Source organism: Pelodiscus sinensis, chromosome 13 (assembly GCF_052426305.1).
Source record: "Pelodiscus sinensis isolate ZL-2025 chromosome 13, ASM5242630v1, whole genome shotgun sequence".
NCBI lineage: Eukaryota > Metazoa > Chordata > Testudines > Trionychidae > Pelodiscus > Pelodiscus sinensis.
The window spans coordinates 29,274,802-29,284,724 of record NC_143064.1 but is presented as its reverse complement, the minus strand read 5'-3'; the positions used below and the strand labels follow the sequence as shown (position 1 = coordinate 29,284,724).

At 44.7% G+C, this 9,923-nt stretch overlaps 1 long non-coding RNA gene across 1 annotated transcript; it reads left to right on the top strand.

The window, feature by feature from the left end:
• Positions 1 to 2,162: 2,162 nt before the first annotated feature.
• LOC106732165 (uncharacterized) lies at positions 2,163 to 7,179 on the top strand. Its single transcript, XR_012906878.2, has 2 exons — positions 2,163 to 2,473; positions 6,871 to 7,179. It is a non-coding gene; the product is annotated as an uncharacterized LOC106732165 (long non-coding RNA).
• Positions 7,180 to 9,923: the final 2,744 nt, after the last annotated feature.

Sequence of the window (9,923 nt, the reverse complement as noted above, 5' to 3'; positions counted from 1 at the left end):
ATTTCCCACTCTCATGAGACTGTGAGGGTTGATGACAAAGACAGAGGTGTGAAGAGGAATACAGAGGTGTGTAAACTCTGTGGGTAACCCCCACTCCTCTGGGAATGGAAGATGTCATGTTCTCTCCTCCTCTAAAGAATAGTATTTCCAATGTGGTTTCAGCATCATTAAACAGATAATTAAAAATACATCCTCATGGTTTAATATATTTCAAATATACGAGCTGTCCAAATCTATTTAAAAGGCACTGCACTTCTCAAATGTGCCTGTATTATAAATATTAAACACAAGTGCAGTGTGTTTTGTAAAGTACATTAACCTGTTCTGTTTGCAGTTGTAGCTGTCTTGGTTCCTCATGTTACATAGCATCTTCACTGCTCCTCCTCACCTGATGTTTGAAAGGATTTGCTAGACTTATCTGCTGCCAATTGCTCTGGCTGATAGTGTTACTTTCCCAGCTGAGATCACTCCCAAAGGCCAAGGCTTTGTGAGAATGTTAGATTTCAAAACACAATCGCTGTCCTTGCTCTAGAGGGTGGAAGCATCTGTGCTAATAACTGCCAAGGGAGTGTTACTGGAGATAGCCCTTGTGGCAGACTTCCATGGAACACCTATTCTTCACACACACACACACACACACACACACACACACACACACACACACACACACACTCTCTCACTCTCTCTCTCTTTCTCTCTCTCTCTCAGGGTATGTCTACACTACCCCGCTAGTTCGAACTAGCGGGGTAATGTAGGCATACCGCACTTGCAAATGAAGCCCGGGATTTGAATTTCCCGGGCTTCATTTGCATAAGAGGGGCGCCACCATTTTTAAAACCCCGCTGGTTCGAACCCCGTGCAGCGCGGCTACACGGGGCACGAACTAGGTAGTTCGAACTAGGCTTCCTAGTTCGAACTACCGTTACTCCTCGTGGAATGAGGAGTCCCAGTAATTCAAATCCCGGGCTTCATTTGCAAGTGCGGTATGCCTACATTACCCTCCTAGTTCGAACTAGGAGGGTAGTGTAGACATACCCTCATACTCCTCTCTGCACACAGCAGAGCTGAAGCTTTCTCCTTTGGTTTCCACTGGAAAAGTCAGAGGAGATGGAAGAGCAACTGAAGTATTTAAACATGACTCCTCCCACTGACAAGTAGGTGTTGTGTGCAAATGTCTGTGAGAGCTTGTTGTGGATTTTCCAGCCCATCCTGTACAGTCCCAATGTTATATTTACAGGAGGCCCCTGATGACATTTCCCAAGAACAAGGTACCAATAAAATTATTCAGTGAAATAAAAAACAACTTCCCATCCTCTCCCGAAAGAAAACCACAAACGCCTTCTACCCCCTTGGAGCAAGTCTGAGTGTGTATGCCATTGAAAAGCTGTTGACAGCATGGGATGGAAAAGGCTCTAGCTGGCTGGCTGTGGTATGATGCTGGAAGAGGAAGACAACAAATTCATATGTCCTTTCTTACCCAGCCTTTTGTTTTCCTCTTCAGAGTTTCACTTCTACCCTATGATGGTTTCCAGGGCAGCCTGACAGTCAGAGAATGAGGGAGGTGGTGTTTGTGGATGCTGGGCCAGTTGCAGACGGCACTGTGCTGGTAAATACAGCATCACTGAATGTGCCCAATGCCACATTCCAGCAAAAAGCTGTCAACTGATTCTACAGCGTGAAAGGCTCAGCAGCGTTCAAACCTGGGCCAGGCAAGCTGCCAGCAAAAACACCTGCATGTTGCCACCTAGCACCAGCCAGCTTGTGCTCCAATACCAATGATCTGCTGCAGATGCAGAACACGGGAAGTCTCACCTCACCTCAGCTCATGGATTCTGATTGGCTACTTGCCCCCATTTAAATTCAAATCCAAGGGGATTTTGCCTGGATGTTTCTGGAACAGTGTGAATCTTTTGTGGCTGCTACAACTGTTGCATAAAAAAGCCTCTGCCTGAGCTCACTAGATTTATATACATGGATTTTCTAAAGCTACACTAAACTGTAAGGTTTTAAACTGCAACTTATTATGATCCTTGTCAATCTTTGCAATCTGTGTAACTCTCAAATTTACTGTAAACTGCAACTTTGTAATCTTTGTAACATGCAGCCACCTTGCTTGTAACTTTCTCTAAGCTGCCTTCTCCCCTGAGTGAATGGAGAGAGAGTGTGAGTGTGTTTGAAGAAGGTTTGGAACAATGGAGCACATTTCAATGAGTCATCACAGTCTGGGCATGCTCCTTGCTGGATAAAGGGAAGTCTGGGCATGCTCCCTGATGACTAGGTGAATGAGTCACAAGGGCCATTCAGACACAATACAAGGAGAAGGAGCACGTGAGACTCTCTTTTTTTCCTTCCACTGATCCTGAGAAGCTCCCCTCCAGTGTCTTTCCTCCTGACCAGCTTCTCCAGCCATGATGAGCATACAGACCCTCCAGAATCCACATGCCTTGGCTCTTTCTGCAACCCATATGTCTGTGTAAGTGTTTGATTGCCCGAGGGCAGGAATAAATGGGTGTGAATGAGTGAATGAATGGAGGGGTGTGTGCTTGCTTGCGCGCATGTGTGTGTGTGAGTTCTATCTTCTTTAGCTTAAACCTTTGGTGGCTGCTTTCTCCTCTTTAGTTTTATTTAGTGGAAATAAACCCATACTAGTGTAACCCTGGGTAGTCTCCAGTGAGAATATTTTTAAGGTAACCACAACCATTCTTGCTCTTGAACTCCTGGCTTTCAGCATGCGTGGCTTGATGTGGACCTCAGCTCTGGATCAAGACACTGAAACTCAACTCAGACGGCAATCCTTAGTATTGATCCTGGCCTGGAACATGACTATGAACTCCTCCTCTACTCTCAGCCTCAGGTTTGCTCTGCTCTGACTGCCCTTGTCAAAATCCTGACACTGGGTTCACTTGGCAAGTAGCTCTAGGAGGGAGCAATGGATCTGTGGGGATTCTGTTCCTTCAGAAAAGCACAGCAGAGACTCTATGAAGAATTCCATTGGTGGCTCCTGGAATTTATACCAAGCTAATGACCTGTTTGGGACATTAGATAGCACAACAGCATCCAGCAGCAAAACAGATATATTTTATCTGGGCATTGCTGGAACTTTTGGCAGCAGCTGGGAATCTACACTAGTCAGGGTTTTAAAAAATCTATTTTGAATGAATTATTCAATATGGGCCACCCCCCATACGCCACCCCCCCATACGCCACCAGTGTCTTCAGATGTGCTTCTGAGCTGTTAGAAAGGGCAGAATCTGACCCAACCATATAGGTTAAAAAATAAGAACACCCATCAGCATCTCTGTAAGCAAAACCTTTTAGCCAAGAAGGGCCTAAAGAAGTGCCGCAAATCTAGGTTTGGGTCAGAGATCACAGTTTAACACATGGAAAATTTCATTTGGGATCCAAATTTTGACACATCCTTCCCCTCACCCAGAGTCTGGGAATGTTTGGATTTGTAGTTTGCTTGAGGCCAATCTCTCTCTTCAGACATTCATTGCTCTAGGATGAGATTTTCAAAGGAGACTAAGAAAATTCAGTAATTAAATCCCTTTGAAATTCAGAGGGAGCTGGGTGCATAACTTTGAAAATTCTAATATTTGATTTTATAGAAATCTGCCACAGCATGCCTACCCCCTCTCCTCCTCTGTCTGCTCCTCTCCTAGGTCCCACTTGGGTTGCTGGTAGAACACTGAGGCTGCATGCATCCCATGCTGTATGTCTGACATGTACAGCTGGCTTGCTCTCACCTGGGAATCTACAGTGTGTTTTGAGAGTGATTCCCAGGGTGTTTTGGCTGGGAATTTTAATTAATTGCTCAGGGGTGGTGTGAGGAGCAGTAATTGTGGGTCAGAAAGAATCATTAATAAGCTTCTGAACACAGTCTCCTGGCAGTCCAAAGAGGATTCCTTACTTCAGCGGCAAAGATTGTGGATTTTGTTTTTTTTCACACCCAAAAGGTCTCTCTTGGCTTTGTCTTAGTACAACTACTAGTTACATTGTAAGAGATTTCCTTGTGCTCCCTATCCTTTGCAGAGCTCTTTAGCAATAACAAAAAACAGGACCATGTAGCACTTTAGACTAACAAGATGGTTTATTAGGTGATGAGCTTTCGTGGGCCAGACCCACTCCCTCAGATCAAATATCTTTAGCAATATTACTGCTCTGCCAGCAGGGGCCCCTACATACTTCAGGGGATAATGATAAGCCAATACCTCAGAAACCTGAAATAAATCTATTTGCTTAAAAAAACCCACCCTGGGTCTGTTTCCTTTCCTCCAACATACTAGCCAATGAGTTACTGGCAGCAATGTTCATAGGAACAGGTTTGCATAAATAGTTGAGGAGATTCACTGAAAGCAGATTACACACGCAGCTTTGGGAGGAGAGGTTTGCTCAAGAACCCTGACCTTCAGAAGAGATACTAACCCAGTCAGGCATCAGAATCACCAGGTCCCTCATGTCCAGTGTGAAGTAACCAAACTCACTCCATTTCTGAATAACAAATACAGAAACAAAGAATAGGACCGAAGATCACTCCCAGAAACAGATCTAAATAACAAATCCATTCAGGAAAATTATCATTGACTCAAGCCAAATTCATCAGACAAATGATTTGCTTTTGCTTGCTATTCACCCAGCTCTAGATATGGAGCCTTTTACCTGTAGCCAGCACTGACTAGTCCCAACCAAGGCATTGCTGCCAGCCTTGTCCAAAAGCCCGTACGAAATGAATTGTTACCACGCATATTCTCAGCTATGGATACTGCCCACATGCAGTCTCCACAGAGAGACCAAAGACTGATTAGGCCATGAAGAACAATCTTTACTTTCACCCCATGCCTGGCTCTTGCTGGATGCACTGTCTGCATGTTGGCAGGGTGTTGCACTGAAGGTTGGGTGGCATAAATCCAAGCATGGTACCCATGTGACCCTTGCTATGCTCCAGGTGTTCCTTTCAGTATATGATGGAGCACCACTGATTAAAGATTCCCATTGACTTTAATTTATAACTTGCTACTGCTTAGTAAAGGCCTAATTCAAAACCAATTTCTGTCTTTGTCCATCAGTTCTTGAGGTATTTCTACAGTGTCATTGGCATAAATCAGGAGTGGGAAAGAATTGTTGATGAGGGACCACTCCAAGAATTTGGTAAATTGTCAAGGGGCACACTCTTCCATGATATTAATGGAAGAGGTACTGAATTTGGGATGGAGGTTGGGGGCAGAAGAGAGCTGATTCTGGATCCGGGAGGTGATATAAATATAGGCATAGGAGAGGTTTCTAACCTGGAGGAGAGTTGTAGAAGGGGGTGCTGGTTCTGGTAGGAGTTATGACCTGGGGCAAGGGTGCAGGAGGGAATGCAGAGGTTTGGGTTGTGACCTGGGGCAGGGGATTGGGATACAGGGTCTGGGGGAGTATAGGTACAGGAATGGAGATGCAGAGGATTTGGGTTGTGACCTGGGGCGGAGGTGCAGTGGGGGGGAAGAAGGGGCTAGTGTTTGAGGAAGAAGGGGCTAGGATGCCAGATGCAGGCTGTAGCCAGGAGGCACTTACTTTCAGCAGCTCCCAGCCAGCAACCCAGCAGGATCTTCAAGCAGGATCCCTGCTTTCCATTCCCTTGCATGCCATTGGGTACGTCTAGACTACAGGCTTTTGTCGACAGAGGCTTTTTCAACAGATACTGTCAACAAAGCTTCTGTTGACAAAGAGCATCTAGATTACATGCTGCTTTGTCAACATGAGCGTATAGACACAAAAGATAGTGTAGATGCAATAATGTCTTCTGTCAACAGAACTCTGTCGACAAAAGGCGTTATTCCTCGTAGAATGAGGTTTACCACTGTCGACAAAACTGCCGAGTTCTGTTGACATTATGTTGACAGAATTTGGCGGTAGTGTAGACGCAGGTATAGTTTTGTCAACAAAAGTCCACTTTTGTCGACAAAACCCTGTAGTCTAGACACACCCATTCAGAGTAGCTGGTTGTGGGCCATATGCTCTCTGTTTGCAAGCTCCTGGGGAAGGTAGTGGGGGCTGTGCACTTCCTGTGCCACAAACACAGCCCAGGCAGCTCCCATTGGCTAGTTTCCAGCCAATAGGAGCTGTGAGATTGTGCTGGGGGCAAGGACAGTGCATAAAGCTCTCTCCCCCCCCTCCCATCCCAGTGTGTGGCATTCATAGAGAACATGGTCCCCACAGACAGCCACTTTTGATCAGTGTGCAGGGACGTGGAAGTCAGGGAGCCTGCCCAAAGCTCTGGCTGGGCCATGGGAGGGTGGCAGGCCAGATCTGGGATTTTGACAGGCCAGATCCTGCCCCTGGGCTGTATTTTTCCTGCTCCTGTGGTAAGCGCTGGCTAATGAGGCCCCAGACCACGTGGATAGACTAAGTACCTGCCCAGCTGGAACCCTTGCAAGCCACTGAGCTTCCCACATGCCCTCAAACAGCCAACTATCCAAAAGCCTTGGTGAGAGTATCCGGTGAGAGGCCAACAGGAAGCTCTGAATACTAGGATGCAGTCAGGGAAGGGACATCAGCGGGATCCCTGGAGGCACTGCTGGAATTAAACCTGAAATTACAACCTTCATCCGTCAAAATACTATTTTTTTGTTGACATTTTAATGAAAACTGTCCTAAACAGGAGAGGGCCTATCTCCCTGTTGCACTTCCAGACTCCTGCTCTCTCAGATATCATTTATTGGGTTGTTACACAAGCTGCATTTTCTTTTTTTTTCTTTTCTTTCTTTCTTTTCTGCTTTTGCAAATTGAATTATTTAAATGCATTGTTTGGCAGCCTTAAATCCAGGCGTTTCGCTCTCTTCCACCCTCGGCAGCCATTACTTTGCCTCCCTTTTGCTCTTTTATTTTCAGGATCATTTACTGCACTGTTCCGTTGGCATTTATTGAAATTTGCACAAAAAAAGATCTTTCTTCAATGACACTATTTCAACCCGCGCAAAAGATTTATGGATGCATGAAGACGTCCGTGCCATGGATTTTTCTTTGTCTTCAAGAAAGGAAGGAGAGAAAGGAAAGGAAATGTGACTGAAGAGAAATGCATGTTCTGAGAAAATAATGGGAAGTAGTTATCTATTAAAAAGCAAAGGGATCAGTGAATGTGAGGACATGTTGGAAAAACAACTTCACTTCTCAACCCACAAATAAAGGGAGGATGGATCATTTGGTGATTATCTGTTGTGTACATGCTTTCTGAAGCCTCTGGCATTGACCACAGTTGGAAGACAGGTGGATCTTTGGTCTGACCCAGTACGGCCATTCTTATGTTCTTAATGCAGCACAAATATGTATATCATGTGCACACACATGTATATGCATGCATACTCATGAACACACTTGTTCAAGTACATTCACAACGAGATCCACAGACACAAACTCCTCCCCAGTAAATGAAAGTGTGTACTAACTGATTTTACATTCTTACATATTGGCTTAGGTGTGACAATTTACTCAAAGACAAATCCAGTGGTTCATCTAAGTTGATGTCCTCTCACCAGGATAGTCCTGATAATGACCAGTGTGTATCGTTTGCTATCGGGGTGCTAACTCAGCCATCTTGAGTAACGTGGATTTTGGGAGAAAGTTTGCTCTCGTTGATAAATTATAGAGAAAACAGTGTTCTTGATTTGCACTACAACCTCTGATCATGCTTCAAAGCTTATTCCTTTTGGTTACTTATTTGCATAGAATTAACTTACTTTATTGCCTTATAATTGTACTTATTTAATCTGATTAAATTTCTGTACAGTTACACAGTTTCTGGGTTCAATCCCAGAGGAGGCTAAATTCCAGACGTGAGGTATGTCATGGCTGAAGATGTACTCAGCAGATATAATATGCAAGGTATATAGGAAGCCTTTGCGGTAAAAAGCCCTACAAAAACGTAATGTGCATTGGTAATTTCTATCTTCATACATGCAGCATCCTCACTGGATGTGAAAGTAAGACACACTCCTAGTCAAAGGGACTGAATTATCTCCATAAATTCATTACATTAAAAATATATGATAATCAGCAGAAGTGAACATCCCAAGGGAGACAGAACATGTGCATCCCAAGTACTGCTAATAATAAGCCTTTAATTTACAAGTGCCCAAAGCTGACTAGAAGCCTCCGAGTGCCTTAGCAAAAAGGTTGGGTAAGTTTGTCTTAGAACCTGCCCTGAAGCTTTGGGCCACTAAGGCTCTAATTGAGACCCCCATGGTTTGAAGAAGTCTCTTCTTCCCAGTTCTTTGTACCCTCCACATTCTTGCTGGGGCATCATCTTTGACATTTTCATACTCCTCCCCCACCTGGAAGTTTCAAGGGTAGGGAAGAGCTCTACAAAACAGCAGTATTAACAAGGAGGGCCGCAGATCCATATTCAGATCTGGGCTGGGTGGGGAATCTCAATTGACTATTGACTTGCACCAGGTCTGAATTTGGATCATGGCTTTCTGGTTTCCTGCACTCCAGTTCATCTCTAGTTTTGAGGATGACACCTACTTGCTGCGTTTGTTTGTTCTTGATACCTTCCCATGCTCTCCTCAACAGTTCCTTTCGGGGTGTGGCCAGATTTATTCATGTCAGTCATTAAGTAAAGTGCCATTCTAAAAACAGATAAATATTTATGAAATGATTAGTGCCTGTTTAATATACGATTGAAGCAATTAGCAGGAACACTAATAACAGACTGTTACTTTATGATTATTAACAGATCGATTTGTGGGAGCTTGGAAATGTGGCGCACAAAGGGGGAGAGGTCTCAGCAGGGAACTGGGTGACGGGCAGCAGTGTGGGGGCAGGTAGCATCAAAGGTGAATGCATTTGCTGTTCCCTTCTGGAAACTTGAGTCCTGGCTTGGATTTTGTGACATATGAACAAAATTTCCTGGCTAAATTTAATCTCTAGGAGATATTACTTCATATTACAAAGCCAGCATGTGTTTCGTGCAGCGTAATGTGATTGGCGGGCTCTGTTCAGCAGAGGGGCAAGACTGGAATAGCAGTTGCTGCAGCTCTGGAATGAGAGGCATCAGTCCAGCTGTGTGTCCTGGGATAGTCCCAGGGCTGGACTAGCAGGGAATGTGGCATGGCAGGTGTGAGGTGCATTGGCAGAGCAGTATGAGGCACTAGGACGGGGGCATTGTAGATGATAAGGGAAGTGCTTTAGCAAAGCTGTGTGAGGACTATGGACTGGAATAAGGAGAAGTGGACTGGAGCTTTGGCCTAGTTACTGCAGGGGGATACTTGCATGGTCCTTGCTTACATGAGCCCTGCATCTAGTCAGCAACATATTATTGCTCTTCTTTGCTGTCTTTATAGATCTCTCATATGCTCTTCTTCTATGTCCACAGTATTAAGTCCCTTTTTCCAGATACTCTGCTGTGAAATACGTCCCTGTCAGAGACCTCATCTCAGCCATGCTCTGCAGGTTTTAGCAGGAGCCAAAGTTACCCCTCCAAAGTCTCATGGAACAACCTAATTGTAATAAGCCTTCTGCCAAGGAAGGACTTGTTACTGTTTGGTGAGCCTGAGTGTCTGCAAACCTGAGTTTGGTGTACATTGTGTGCCAGAACCCAGTGTTGGGTCTTTACCTTGGAAAGCAGCAGTGTGGTTTGGGAGGGGAGAGAGAGGAGCACCTGGGAGGCTTGTCGGAGGACTAGGCGAGGAAGCGGTGTCTGTGTGGCACTTAGTTTGATTGAGCCAAACTTGCAGAATCAAGCAAAACTAAAATGATTAGCAAAACATTGCCATTGTTTTGTCTTTATTGTTCTATTTCAGAGGCAGTCGGGAGGCACCTGTGCTGTGTGTTTGTTAAATGCTAATTAATTATTAAATTAGCCATTAAATATTAAAAGTGGATTTTGTGAGTGTTAATGACGGCCATGCTCAATAAGATCTGTGTCTATTACAAACCTGATAAGC